Source organism: Schistocerca serialis, chromosome 2, assembly GCF_023864345.2.
Source record: "Schistocerca serialis cubense isolate TAMUIC-IGC-003099 chromosome 2, iqSchSeri2.2, whole genome shotgun sequence".
NCBI lineage: Eukaryota > Metazoa > Arthropoda > Insecta > Orthoptera > Acrididae > Schistocerca > Schistocerca serialis.
This window is the reverse complement of record NC_064639.1, coordinates 393290745-393307210: the sequence shown is the minus strand read 5'-3', so window position 1 is coordinate 393307210 and position 16466 is coordinate 393290745.

The following is a 16466-nucleotide window of genomic DNA, read 5'->3' as shown; positions in this document are numbered from 1 at the left end:
AATTTTGTTTCGTGGTCCACAGATTGACAGGAGATGTCGACACTGTTCTCAAATAAACTCTCTGCTTATGACAATATGAGGACAACAATTACTCATGTTAAAATTTAACGAATTTTAATATACTAAGCATTTATTTAGCATGTGCTTATATGAGGACGCCATGACCGAAAGTGTTAAAGTACTGAATGACTAAACATGGAAGAAAATATTTACTACCCATCTAGTTAGGAAACTATGTACGGATCACATACACCCCACTGAGAACGGGCCTATATAGATTTAATAAATAAGATTTATAATAACATACCAAAAGAACGTTACTTAGAAAATGCTATGTCATGTAGCATATCGAGCAGCAACAGAATTCCCCAGAGCAACCGTTGGTGCGGCTAGGCAAAATCTTCAGCCCTCCTCAGTAGATGAGAAAACTACGTCTGTGATACAACTTTGTAGCTGGTATTGTCAACTATTTGGGGTACATTCGAAGAATACTGCTAGCTAATTTTCAGTATGTTGCCGTAACTCCTATCATGTGTACAGGCTAAACCCTACGCGTTTCGAAATAAAAAAAAGCCGTTTTACATAAATTTCGTTAGAAGCTCCTAACAGTGGACATTGTTGAGTGAGCTGAAGGAAGCGATTCCTTTTTAAATAACGATGCTGTCTACAGTCCCACTCGAAACGTTGATACTAATACATAACAAAATATTTTATTAGCCAAATACTCCTGAAATACGTATAACGTTCGATTTATGAGTCAAACATAGCGTCGTTTAAAGTTTTCAGTAGCCTCCTTAGTGCAAAGAATTCTACTTAGCTCATGTAATTTCATTGGTTTGTAGTAGTAGACTCTTAAAGAGCCACGTTTCTTAGTTTCTTCTATAATTCTTTCAATTAAGATAGTAAAATAGAAACTGAAACCCTTTAGAGACGGAGATAAGTTAGTCCACCAATCCACGAAAAATCAGTTGAGACCCAGTTCCACTTGGCCTTCATTTCATCGTATGCTTCTCTTAAAAGAAATGTTGTAGTGAACATCTAGTTGCAGTTTTCTAAAAATAGAAACATAGTAGGTATGTAGCATCTAACAAATGGTGATACAACACACTCTCAGAATTACGAAAGTGCAAATTTCAGAAATGAATATTGGTGTTAGTCACTTTAAACGTAGAAACATCCGCAAATGTATCTGCATTTTTGGCATTTGCACTTTCTTATTCCCAACTAGAAAACGACTAAGTACTCGTAAAACGCTGCAAGCATTTATTATAGTCTACCCACATCAAAGCCTCGTCCTACATGAATTAATTTATGGAATACGCTCCCTTTCCGGTTTCGAATATTAAATTTAGATTCAACTTAATTGTAAGAAATGGACGATAATTAATTGCTTACTTTCTACTGTGTAGAGTGTGAGTTAAGTAATTCCACAACAGACGTGGAATTCAAGCAGTCGAAGGAACAACACGTATATATTTGGACTTTTCTGTTCATAGATGATTAAAATCATACGACGGTACAACACTGTCTGTCGGTAGTGATTAACTTTTCTATCCTGAAATCCTCAACATTCTGTTGAACCACACCTAGGTGCTATGGGTTGCAGTCGCTCCATTAGCGCCATGCAGTATCTTCCTAAACAAGACTGGTTAAAAAACGCTCTTTGACTTTCATTTATATTTCAGCCGCATTAATGTATGATCCAAAACCTGGGGAACGGTAAGCTACGTGCTTTCAGTTTTTTAGTACCAAAAATTTGTAAAATGAGAACACGTTCTTGAGAGGACAAACTTTACGAATGATGAAATATAAGCAGTTCACTGGAAAGATGACGTACTACACTACCACCTTTAAAAAGAAGTCAGGTTTTTTTTACTGCAACATTGTTTCAGAAATCGACTGAGTAATGTTACGGAACTAAACAAACGCGTGGAACGAAAAACAGGTGTTCTCTTTTTCTCACTAAGTTAAACTGTTACAAAAAAATATGCCAGCAAACGGATGTGGCATCGTCTTATGTAGGAGACCATGCTGGAAAATAATGCGCCCGAATGTTGAGGTAAGCTCTTACAGCTTTTTAAATAGAACAATCGTTATTAACATTCTACATCTTTATTATTCGTGACTATGTATTTGGAGTCTTCTGCCACTGGAGGACTCCTAATTGTAGCGAGTAGCATGGCGGAGTTTAACGTAAGTATGTAGGTGTGTGAGAAATAGTGATCTATAATCGAGTTTCGAATTCTCACAGGGCGTCCACACATGGACTACGCCATCATCCAGAATGACAGTGCCCGACACACACTATCATCGACCATCCTCCATACACTCACGACTTGAACCCATCAGATTTTCACCTCTTTCCAAAAAGGTAAAGAACACCTTCGAGGACTTTACTTTCATAGTGACGAAGCGGTGCGAACAGAGGTAAGGTTGTGGCTCTGTGACCAATCCTACAGGGGAGGAATCGACAAACTGATGCTATCGAAGGTCCTAGAGACATGACCACATCGTTGAATCAGAGAGAGCTAGTACGGAACTTTAACAACAAGCATTTTCTCCACGCACCACTCCTGAATGGACCATAGAAGGGGAGAAAGTTAGCGGTAGCCGAAGTGCTCTCCCTCACAAGTTGGCTGGCGGTGTATAAATGCAGTTACAGATGAAGGAATTTTCCTGCACACACTTCGAGACGAGGACGCCATCGTAACACAAAAAGTAATTAATACAGTGTAATGAAATTTCGGGAATACATCTTTCTAGGTGACATAGTGGTCTGCTACCTAGGCAGCAAAATAACTCATGAGGGACGGAGCTAGGAGACAACAAAGAGCAGACTAGCGCCGGAAAAAAGGGCATTCTTAGCCAAGAGGCCTTAATTTGAGAAAGAAATTTCTGAGAATGTACACTTGGAGCACAGCATTGTATGGTAGTGAAACTGTGGGGAAACCGGAACTGCCAGCATTTAAGACGTGATGCTACAGAAGAATGTTGAAAATTGATGAACTCATAAGAAAGGAATGAGGAGCTTCTCCGAGTAAATGGCGAGGAAAAGAATAAATGGAAAACACTGACAAGAAGTGACAAGAAGAAGAGGGAGAATGATAGGACATCTGCTAAAACATCACGGAATAATTTCAGTGGCACGAGAGGGAGACGTAGAGGCTAAAAACTGTAGAGGAAGACAAAGACTGGAGTACAGCTAGCAAATGATTGAACATGTAGTGGCGGTCCGCTTCGAACCTCCCCCCCCCCCCCCCCCCCAAAAAAAAAAATGGCCATACGTAATGATGTTTTATTTCTGTATTTCTTATTCATGTACTTAATTTCCTCTTGTGGTATTCTACAACGAATGGTGTTGTGCCTGTTTATCGGACAGAAATATACTTTCGTTTTCCTACGTTCCACTTTATAGCATTCAAAATAAATGACCTTTTATACAGTATACGGTTTTACTGAGCAGTAATTTTTTGGAGTTAGCAATATCATACTACGCGTTATTTGACTATCGTACGAAAGTCAGACTTAAATCAACAAGATAACTTATCCCTTAAGTGAAATTATTTTTATTTTTTTATCATATAGAGTCGTGAACCCGGAAGTCCCTTTATTCTAGAGTGCAAGGTGTACGGTTTTCCCTTCTTCAGGTGCTCAGAACGTCCCTTTAAACAGAGAGGACTCTAAGCGTCATTAGCGACTACGACCTCATATACCCGAGAATAGCCTTCATATTTCACCGTGCGGAGGCCAAGCTTACGGACCCCTCTTCCCATCGATCGGCCCTGGTCGCTGAAAGGGTTGCGTGCTCGACCTTGGAATGGCCCATTACAGGTAGCAGCACTGCCATTTGTGGGATGAAAGTCAGAACTGCTAAACACGATTTATGATCGTTATTTCAGATTGTATTTTATCTGCTTATCTTCTAGAAAGCTTTCGTTGTTGGTTTCATTATTTGCCTACGTCCTCCTGGCTAATTGGCTTATGGCATAAAGCGGAAGAAACGATGGTAACAGGCCTCAGATGTTATAAAACTTTATTTATTACAATACGATGGGTGTGGTTTATTGGCTCAGACGTATCGAAGCAAAAACGGTGTCTTCATTGTAGATAAGCACTTGAGGGGTAATTATTGCTGAAACGTTCTATTCAATAATAGAATGGAAATACAGCTTAACGTCTATCCAACATGGCTGTCACTGGAGTTGAAGAGTACTAGTCAGTTAACACAGACGGAAAAGAAATTTGATTGCAACTATATTAAAAGTGTTGCTCTAGCATTCGGTAGATATTGTTTACCGAAAACTCGGAAAACTTAAATTACAGACGGGAATTTATTTCCGTCACCTCCACAACTCTGTAAATTGTATTACTCGATCATTTAATACAGATCGAAAACTTAATTATTCTTACAGGATGGTTAATCACGGTACTACTGAAAATCATTGCAAGATAACTATTATTAATACATAGAGGTGGAGTCTTAAAACAGTTTAAGTAAGAAAGCAAGGAAGCGAGGGCTTTAATACAAAAATGAAACACTATTATAAGAAGAGTACAATCTACTGGCGTAAATGATACTGCCGTAAAAAGATAGAATCTCTAGGAAGCAGTAAGGTTATCTATCAAAATTTTCCTATGGGTTTTTTATGTTATATCTTACATGAGCTGTGGATATCAATTTTACTCGCAGGCAGTTAGTTAACCAGTTATCTTTACTAACAGGACGCGTTCGATGTAGTAGTCAGTGGTTGGTAACGAAAGTAATGGATATGTTCTTAGCTGCTTAGAGAGCAGGTAGTTCAACGGATATTTACTCTCAAACAGCGCAGTACGCTTGGCGGTGATAATTAGGAGGCTTATGTAGCATTCAAATGAAGGAGCAATTTATGCATTCAACACATTTCGCTGTAGAATAATTGGAATAGCCAAGGTGTGTTGGTGGTCGTATTGACGCTGTCCGGCTTCTTCTACGACGAATTGCATATCGTTGTTCTGAAGACTGCCTTCAGTTCCAGTGTGAATTCGTTACTCGCATCAAAGTATTAGTGTAGTTCTCTTAACCTCTTAAACGATTTGGGCCAAAAGTAAACAACATAAAAGCTCACTCAGTTAATGAACGGTTTTTCAATCTATTGTCTCAGGATATGTGAGCCGGATGTTGCGTCAGTTGCGCTACTTCCGCTTACATTTAGTATGGCGCTCTTGCAGCGTATTGTCACGTACGTTCCATGTAAGGCGAGAAAAGCAGGGATTTCTTCAAGGAGAAAATAAGTACTACTTCGCTAAACACTTTGTCCAAACAGATTTTTATTTTTTAGGGTATCATACTTATCTGGTATAAATGAGACTTTAAACGCACTATATCTTTATCTGTACGACGCAATGTACACATTTTAACTTAGTAAACATCACCTGTAAGAACTATGAAAAATAATTATTTAGTGAGTTGATATCGACAGTTGGCCGGCCGCGGTGGTCTAGCGGTTCTGGCGCTGCAGTCCGGAACCGCGGGACTTCTACGGTCGCAGGTTCGAATCCTGCCTCGGGCATGGGTGTGTGTGATGTCTTTAGGTTAGTTTGGTTTAAGTAGCTCTAAGTTCTAGGGGACTTATGACCTAAGATGTTGAGTCCCATAGTGCTCAGAGCCATTTTGATATCGACGGTTGGTTTCCCTCGTTTTAACAGTTCGTTATTTCAATTAAAAAAAAGATTTATTTTGCAGTATAAATCCTTTTTCGGAGCTCTCCTATCATAATTTACCAAATGACCCGAAAAATACTTTCCAACACACAATCCCAACAAAATAGCATCAATTCAAATCAAATTTCGGGTCATTTTCAGACCGAAACAAATGAAAAAATTCTTCTGTGAAACACCGCTGCAAATGTTTCGATTAGCAGCTCCTTAATATTTGCACGTCAGTGCCAGTGCTTATTTGTAAAAAAAAAAAAAAAAAAAAAAAAGGCCAGAGGGTGCTTTTAAGTGATACGGTCACGTTTCATCTTCTGTAATGGCGGCCAAAGCAATGACGCTTTTACTGGGCACATTTTAATCATTCGAAACAGCAAATTATATTTTGTGCAACAATATCGACAACCGTTTAAGTCATTAATTTTTTGTTACTATTATATTTTTTTCTCTCATTATTGCTGTTTTCTTCACGAATTTATTGCGATATGCATCTTCTTAGACGCGTTCGCTCACGAATGTTGTTATGCCATTTCACAATCATTTTATGAAAAGTTGATTTTACCGTTCGGTAGCTGCGGCGTATTGATTTTCCTGTAATTAGTTAAGTGACTACTCCAATGATGATATATGTCCGTGAGTCGCTTATTCCCCAAGTTATGTTTTACCTGCTTCATACTTTTAACAAGTTCAGCATATAATATATGTCTAATGCAACTAATCATGGTTCACCATCATGATATTTGGTGTCTGATGCTAATAATAACTTCAACTACGAATACATTACTGGCTAAAGTCAGGCTTTCCGCTAGAAAAAGATTTAGAAATGTAATTTTTCGGTGGTTTCATATGTTATGAAGTTACTTGATCTATTATTTATATTCACAATATTACCAGCAAAATTATTGTGGACATATGATAAGTATATTCAACCAACCTCCATAATCGACGTTGCCAACCTGCGTTAGAATGGAGGCGCTCAAACTCGAACTGGCTTGTGATTGAGTGAATATCCGTTGTCGTTATTTGGTGAAGAAAGGAACTGCGCCACTATAACGGATTTGATCTGAAGAGGTAGAGATAGTGGTAGAGATAAGACGTTCATTTTCACATGACATCTTCATTAGTATGTTCTGCAGAAATTATGATTTCAGTGACATGTGTCCTGTTGCCCAGTAGGCACAGGATTCGGCATGGGCCCTGATAACATTTCCATGTTTGATGCCATCGACGCCTATAAGGCGTTCACCTGGTTCCAAAGTTCGTCTGTGGTGGTTGACATTGTGTCACAGCGCTGCACCCGTAGATTAACCAAAGCCCACACATTTACGATTGGCGACAATTGTGGTGATTTGACGGACCAGGGCAAAAGGCTACACCTTTTTACATCAAGATGGCAAGTAAGTGTTCATGTTGCTACATGTGGTCGTGCATTGTCTTGCTGATAAATGGCGTCTGGGGTGTTGTGCAGAAGTGCTGTGGCTGCGGATCGCAGGAGCTGTTCAGATGAATGTACCATATTTTATCATGCCAACAGTGCACATTCCTTCAAACTCACTGATCTCACAGTACGATTAGCTTATACGTCTGCGAGGCATCCTGCACGTCTGCTGAAGTCACACTGATCCATCACCTTCGGTTTGTAGCGACAACGAGAGCCGAAGGCACACTTTGCAGGTAATTGGTGTTGTGCCGCGATGTAGATGTTCACCTTGAACCCGCAGGCCGACATGGCTCAGATGGTAATCATTTCTGCAGAACATTCCAATGCACATATCAAATGAATATGAACGTCGTATCTCTAGTCGTGCAACTTGTTCATTTTTTTCTCGACAAGAATGTATTTTCACACTGCAATAAGCTTACTTCGTGCTATTATATCAGTAATGATTATTTCGACGGTTTCGAAATGCAGGGCGCACTGGACGTGAGCTGAGAACAAAAATGGTCCATCTCGTTTCGTGGAGCCTCCGTTCGTAGAATACCTTACACATTCTGTAATCGTAATTACGATCAAAATAAGTGGAGATTACTGTTCAAGTGCAGATATACGGGAAGTATAGCTGAGCCCAAAGGATGAAGGTGAAAGAAGAGTTATTTGTGAGTATTTCTTTGAGCGTCACTGCTTCTCGAATGACGGCCCTAAGTCGTTAATCACATGTAGACAATCTACTCATAATACGGCTTGCCCGTAAGAGCCTTGGATAATACACGTTCTGATGTTCAGGATCATCCGTAACTACATGAACAAGACGTCAAAATGCGGACTTCAGTTAGAAAGAATGAGTTTTAGATCGTAATCCTTGCGGGTGACAGAATGTTCTTTACAAGAAGATTAAACTCGAATTCCAGCCCCTTCCCCCACTAACCGATGCTCCGTCTTTTGTGACGTAGACTGCAAAAGATGCTAAGCTCCTTTCCTTCTCTCGTTCGTCTTTTAATGTATAGTCATTTTTAAAGTAATTGTTGGAAAAAAGCCTACGTCCCATCAATAATCGTGACCTACGAATGACACACAGTTTAGGAGATTGAAAATACGCATAAAGAGTCACGTCAAGTTCTGGTCCGCATTGTGAGAATTGTGAAGGGTTCTCATGGCGGTAAGTAAACACCACAACACGCATCGGGCACAAATTCCATTTTTTTTCTATTTCCTTACGTGTGTGACGCACCAAAGGATCTTAACCACAAGACTAGGATAGTTAGGGAACGAGACCTGTACAAACAGTACTTTCTCCCATGAAGGTGAGAGGAGATTATTTAGAAAACTAGATATCTGCTGCTACATGGTGAGAATCATCGCTAATGCAAATATAAATGTAAAACATTTCCCCAAGACAATTTGTTGTTAGATCGTAATCGAGCTGCATCCAGAAGCCACAGTACCACACGGCGTCCCGTTACGCAAGGGTAGTTCCTATTAAAGACAATCCGGAAGCTTCCTCGGACAGGAGAGATCATAAGATACATATTCTAGCAGGTAGTAAGTGAGAAGCAAAACTTTCCCTATTAACGACGAATAATGCCTTTCTTCTGTTGTTTTATAAAAAAGGGAGGAAATAATGTCTTTCAAGAAGCAGCGAAGTGAAAGACTGGCGAGTAGGTATAGTTTGAGAAACATGTATTACGACCCCCTGTTGCAAGGAAATGACTCAGCGCTCTGGCTGCATCTGTTTGTTAGTCGTTTGATCTCATTTCCGGTTGGAGCGATCAGGGCGATGCTGCAAGACTCTCTCCTTCGAGCGGGAGCAAGCGTCTGGTGACGGGGTCCAAAGCGACCAGCACGTTCCCTTGCTTGTTCCTTTACAGAGTACTTTCACTGTCTCCTGTGCTGTCACCTGATTTGCCCAGTTCCTTTCTTTTTGCACACTGTTTTTGTGTCGTTCTAGAGCAGCTGCTCCCAGACTTTTGGTCACTGCGAACCACTTGACAATTTTAGAAATTTGAATGTACCACCATAGCTTGTTAGCTTGTTCACTTTTTGCGCTTTTTGACGAACCCTGAGGTGCTGGAAGGGGCGAAGTGTAGGTGCGCAAGGTTGAATGAACGACTGTCGGAAGAATATGGAACAGTATTGTGGGGGGGGGGGGGGAGGGGGGGGAAGAATAATTTTTGCCATCTTGCTCAATGCTTACAACACACATACAGTTTTTGCGTCATGCTGATCAGTTGCTATCTATGGCTGAAATGTGGTACAAAAGTAACAGAGTTTCGTGGGAGGCCTTTTTTACAGTCATTCATGTTCACCTGTGGTAGTTACTTGTAGCAAAGAAACGAAATTAAATTAAGTCGTTTCTGTTACAATTATTCAGTTGGTAAGAGTGGAATAGCACTACAATATTTATTAAGCTTTTGAATCACATATAATATAAACCCGTTATGCAAGAGAGTAATAAAGTGAACATGGAGTGTAGTAAGGGTCCTCATACAAAAAAGTCAAAATCAAATGAAACTGTGATGATAAATCAGACTATGACGAAAGAACATCTACACGTTTCACTTTTCAATTTCGTATCCAGGATTTTGTCAAAAAGGGGGGGGGGGGTGATTTGTTAAAGAGGACATTAAACAGGCTCGTTTTTTCCTTTTACGCTGAAAGCACATGTTTATTTATTAATTTTATGTACATAATTTGCTTTCAGAATCTCTTATTAAAGAAGAATAACTTACACTACCCACACCGTATACATACCCAAAGGTGCAACTAAATATTTCTTTATTTGGGACCATGATAACTTCCTCCATTGCTAAACGAATTAAAATTCGAATATAGTGCATTGCATCTTTGCTAACAAAGCACAGTTTACTATCGCAGATCAGAAGAAGACGGTGGGTAGTAGGACTTATAAAGTTGAACGGGCTAAAAGTCTCTTTTGACAAAAATATATTCCTACTACTAGAATCTTGTATTTAAATTTACGACTTACACAAAACCAAGTCAGAATTTCACCAGCACATCAAAGCATACCAAGTTCCTTAATTCAGTCTCAATTTTTATTAAAGTACCTCTACTTTCATCAAAAATTCCGCAATTTCCGAAAGTGATCAAAACTTTTTTTCAAACTACTATTCCAACAGTCAACTTGAAGCAGCAGTAGCCAAAGTTATTTAGAAAACGGAATACACATATCCTAAGGGCTAAGTTTTGGGATCGTAAGATTAATTTTCGCTTTAAATTTAGCTAGACTTCTAATGAATGCGACCATTTAAATGAGTTTGCATTTATCCATGAGAATCTGGTTAACTTCCTTTGGTGGCAATAAACCCCTCTACGAAGTGCAACATACATTGTCGTTTTTATGATGTTCATTTAAAGTACGTAAGAGGTGTGGCGGTTGGAATCACAGTAGAACATCCTTGTTATAATAAAGCTTAAAGACGTGACACATCGCCGTTCCATAAGTTATTCAACTTCATGCACAGACGCATATTAAAAAATTACGCTCGTTGGCCACCTTCCAACGTAAATATGGCTTGTAGCGCCGGGAGTCTCCAAAGAGATGTTCGGCTGGCCTTCGTTACAGCTCTTTTCGTTTAAGCAGACGGGCTGCGTCTTTAAGGGAATTCGAATCTATAAGGAAAGAAAGTGAATTTGGAGGGGAAGGACCAAACCCATCATCTGCCTAAACTGAAAAGCGGATACCACAGAAACCCATTTTCAAGGTTGCCGGCCGATGTATTCGGATCACTACTCGCCATCTGAATACGTGGATTGTTAGCTCAGCGTCCCAAGGCATACAGCCACCCCGCTCCGTGGAGGGTTTGGAAAACTGCTCTTGTACATTGTTTTCAAATAAAATAAAACGCACCATGGAAAAGGTGGAAAACTGAAATTGCGTTTTGTTCCTTTAACTGAGCAATTTTCGTCATTTTATAGCGCATGAATCAATGCGTATTTTAATATTTAATTGTGAAGCGAATTTGTGGCTTGAGTTATTACAGTATTACAAGAGCGTAAACAGAGTTTTGACGAAAGTAGGGGGGGAGGGGGGGGGGGTCATGAAGAACGTAGTCAGCTCGGAAGAACTGAAGCAACCCGCTGAAAAAATTCTTTAGAAACGAACGAACCATATAATGTGGTGTTATCACGTACTTCTTGCACTCTCCACAACCCATCCCCATCATTTTGTATAGTATTGAGCAATATTTTGCCATGTGATACCTTCACTGTGCAATAAGAATGATAATGGTGGCGCTAAAGGAGAATTACTAAATACAGTTTTCGAAATTCCTTCACCATAGAAGACGGCGTAAACATTCCAGAGTTCGAGCCAGGAACAACTTTCAACACGAGTAACTTAGAAGTAGGTACACAGAAAAAGAGTTTAAATCACTTTATAAAGACAATGCCTCGGGTCCTGATTGTATATCAGTCTGATTCCTCTCAGAGTATGCTGATACAATAGCTCTGCATTTAATGATCATATACAACTGAGCGCTCGTTGAAAGATTCGTACATAATGATTGCATTAGTCGCACCAATACCCAGGAAAAGAAATAAGTGAAATCCGTTGAATTTCAGATCCATGTTACCTACGTCGATTTGCTGTATGATTTTGGAACGTATGCTGCATTATGAATCATCTCGATAAAACGATTCATTGATAAATAGACAACAAGGATTAGGAAAATATCGTTCTTGTTAAACAGAACTAGCTCTTTATTCTCACGAACTAATGAGTGTTATTGACGGGGGATGTCAAATTCATTCACTATTTTCAGATATAGGCTTTTGACACTGTACCTTGCAAGCGCGCTCTAATCAAATTGCATGCCAGTGAATTATCGACTGAGTTGTGAAACTGGATTCATGATTTCCTGTCAGAAAGGTCACAGATCATAGTAATTGACGGAAAGTCATAGAGTAATACCGAAGTAATATCTGGCGTTTCCCCAAAGAAGTGTTAGAGGCCCTCTGCTGTTCCTGTTATATATAAATGGTTTACGACAAAATCTGAATAGCACTTTCAGACTGTTTGCAGACGTTGCTGTCATTTACCGTCATCTGACGATCAAAACAAATTGCAAAACGATTTAGACAATATACCTGTATGGCGCGAAAACTGACAATTCACTCTAAATAGTGAAAGGTTCGAAATCATCCTAATGAGTACCAAAAGGAACCTGCCAAATCTCGGTTACACGATATATCAGACTAATCTAAAGCGTATAAACTCAAGTCAATACATAGGGTTTACAATTACGAATAATTTAAGCTGGAACAATCACGTAGACAAAGTTGTGGGGAAAGAAAACCAAGGACTATTATTTATTGGCAGAACACTTCGAAGATGTAACTGATCCACTGAAGAGATTGCATACATTACGCGTTTCCCCCTCTTCAGGAGTATTGCGGTGTGGGTCCGCATCAGGCAGAGCCGACGGAGAACGTCTAAAAGGTTCGAAGAAGGGCAGGATCTTCTCAATAGATTTCAGTCACCATCTTCCTCATCAAAGTGTGAAAATAATTTGTTGGCACCCACCCACTTAGGGAGGAATGATAATAAAATAAGAGAAATCAGAGCTTGCACTGAAAGAATTAGGTGCTCGTTTTTCCCGCGTGGTGCTCTGGAGTTAAACGCTAGAGAAATAGCTTGAACGTGGTTCGAAGAACCCTCTGCCAGGCACTTATTTGTGAATTTCAGAATAAACATGTAGATGAATGATTGTAGAGTTACCAGAAAATTTTTTAAGGAAATGCAATCATTGGATTTTGGCCTTTTTTGTTGTTGTTGATCAACCCGATTTTTGAGCGACACTGGCAAATCAAAGTGCATTTTTGTGCACTACTTGTAGTTTAATGTTATTTGTAATTATGTTTACCGCTTCACGAAATACGTCAACACCAAACTTCTAACCATTTTCATACAACGACTCCAGTATTAACATTAGGCTGCTACACATCGGTAATTAGGCTATTTTAGCAGTGCTAACATATTTTTAACTTATCATAACGCTAGCAGGTGAATCAAAATCTGTTTTCCTCTCCTTTCTTGTCATAAATTTGTCCATAACCAGCAACTGTCACAAAAGCAAACGACTAAATTATATAAACAGCAGCACTTACATTGAATTCAACTCCACGTAAGAACTGAACTGATTAAGAAATCAAAAGCTGAACTAAGAAAGGCCAACGGTGTACTATGGCTGGTCTTGGCTAAAGTGGGAACAGACGACTGCCGATAGTGCTATTGACATATAAATAGTTGAAGCCTGTGAATGGTCTTGTTGACTGATGATAATGCATACCCCTTTTTCATCATATTTCTGAACATAACAATATAATAGGCGAAAGTTTCCGTTCGAAGGCTGTACAGTCCACAACCGGTATGCCACGCAGGAAAAATCGCCATGAGCACTGAGGCAACCATCCTACCAACGCACTAAGTTGGAGATGCCAGTTCGGGAACACACCTTGTCCTGCTGTCTGAGAAAGTCCGTAACAGCCTGCTGCACATCCTCGTCCGACAGGAATCGTCAATCTCTCAAGACTTTTTTAGGGGACCGAAGGCGTGATAATCGCACTCGAAGACATCAGGACTATAGAGCAGGCGGGGGGGGGGGGGGGCAGCGTGCGTTATCACGAGCTTTCAGCAACAGCTGTCGCACCATTCCATAACGATAGCTTTCGACAGACATGCTGCCGATACAATTCTTCAGTCTCCGATGGATGTCTACTAATATTAGTTCTTCCGCAGATAACACACGTTGGTCCCGTTTCGACGCATTTGGTAATAACGTCGCCTTGGTTAATGTTTCTGCATTTACCCCATGCATATCAGAAAGACACGAATACCACACTAATCTCTTGCCCGCAAGTTGGTGCCTAAACGCCATCATCGGCGTAGCGCTAGATTGGATATACGCAGCATCGAAGTCCTCAAATAGAAATTCTTTTATCGTCCCATGTATCATTAAGTTACGCTACACGGCAACTAGGTAGTGTGTAACTTCATGTAGGTGACACCAGGGTAGGGGGGGGGATGGGAGGGGGCGGAGAGAGGACACACTGGGCCCCCCTTTGCCTAGGCCTAGGTCGTTGGAGCCATGTTGTTATTTATCATTAAACAGAGTTTCAAAGCTGGCTCAGCTGAGCTTGTCTTAACTCTATAACGGTACTTTGGGGGCAGGCGTGTCGATTAGCATCATATTAATTAAAATCGGGAATAAATAGACTTCATTTTGGAAGAATTAAAAAGGGGAAAGTAATACGAAACTTTAATAACTGCACAGTATTACTATGAAGCAATATAATGAAAAGCAATAAAAAGCAAAGTAGCAAAGACCAAGCAACAGAAAGATATAAGGGCGCGTTTGTTTTTTACTACATATAAAAGAGCATGTAACACATTACTGAGTTCTCTACCTTCAGTTATCGCGATCGGGCTGGTCGATGAAAAAGTGGTACGCGACTGCAAAATTCGTTAAGAAATTAACAATCTTCAAGCACGTTTAAAATACATTACGTATGACGAAGTGATCAGAGATGTTTATTGCCGGGAGAAGTGAAAATGATTCCGACAACATAATTCGAACTTTGTGTTAGCTGGGAAAAATACTCTTGGGAAACTATTATGGTTGTGGAACCCACGAAAGTTGTGCGCAACAGAAAGCTATAGTTTACGTAATTCGGCATTTTATAAAACTGTGAAACGTGTGTGCTCGGAACATTAAGAGAATCTTATCTTTGGACGGTTGCGGGAGTAACTGATGCAAACAACGCGCCAGCATGAAAATAGTTCGCTTATTAACTACCAGATATTGATTAACGGGGACCTGAAATACTAAAAACAGTACATACACCATTAAATTGAATCCTGCGTGTGAAAAACAATCATATCGAACATTTCGAGAGCGAAGAATAGAGATTTAAGTGCCGAAATGAGAGCCTGGGTCGTGTCGATATTTGGACATTATATGACACGCGTTGTTCAGAACACGATATCGATCATTCTAATACTGAAAAGAAGGATAGGACCATCACCTCCAATCCCGATACATATTTCATATTTAGTTAGTGAAAAAAAGTGTTAATAAACAAACTATATTTCAATTTTATCCACGATTTCGGATTCATTACGTAGTCTTGACTACATGATAAACAATACCTGTGGAAGCTGTTTACAACGTATCGTCACAATATTTAGCCAACCAATATTGTGGGAAACCAAAAATGTTAATGCATGAAATTGTTCTTACAGCGGATGCATAATGTGTGAGCGCGACAAACTATATTGAAAAACTGAACATCCATTACGTACTTGCATGTTTATCTTCGAAAATGGTCCTTGTCGGTACATCAGCATAGAGTTCGAATAGAATCGCTGGAACATTGCAAACCATTCAGATTAATCGAACATCTAAATACGCATAATGCTGGTATCACCAGGATGTGTTCTTTCTACTCACCACTTTGGCAGTAATTGAATGAAGAGTCAGCCGGGAATAACATTTAAATCAATTGACGACCATTGAGCTGGCGTCACGAATTTTCAAACGTCCACTGCCATGCATGAAGGCGAGTGACACCACGAGTGCTAACGTCGATCGAGGGGTGTCGTCGTGATCGTATTGAATGACATTGAGCGGTCACAACTGTCAAGCCTTCTTCTTTCTGTTTTTATTTTGATTGTACAATAACTCAGAAAACCCACTTTCATACGTGCAAGGAGTAACAAACGGCAACAAAAACAGATTGCTTAATTGGAAAGGGAAGAGTATTCTGTATTAGTTCCCATAAAAGAAGAAAACAGGCTCTTTTCTGAAAGGACATTCCACTGAATTGACGCTTGCCATGTCGATGACTTTCCCTAAAAATGAATTTCTTATCCACTCATATTTCGGGGAACTCTTTTCAAGACTTTTTCGAAGAACCTCTAAATGTGTAATAATCTCTCAAACTAAATATTCCGTGGGAGCGAGTTCATTCTGTTCTAAAAATGGTAACAGTAGCGAATGAGAAAAAGTTAAATTATTGTTCGCTACTTCGGAACTAAAAAGAGTCCGCTTTCTTTTGAAAGGCGATATTGTGTTGTCTGCTAAGAAAATTGTTGTCCCATCCTTGTAGGCTATATTTACAACGTGTAGCCTATCGAAGACATCAGCTAAACAAGCAAATCTTGAAAACGACTGATGACTAATAACCAACCATTTGAAACCATTGCTAAGAATACAATCCGGTTGGCAGTTGGGTTATAATTGGCATCTCTACCGGCCTTTATTGTAAAGGCATAATGGGGGTGGCTTTCCTCATACTTGCAGTTAAGTGCTGGTTTAGG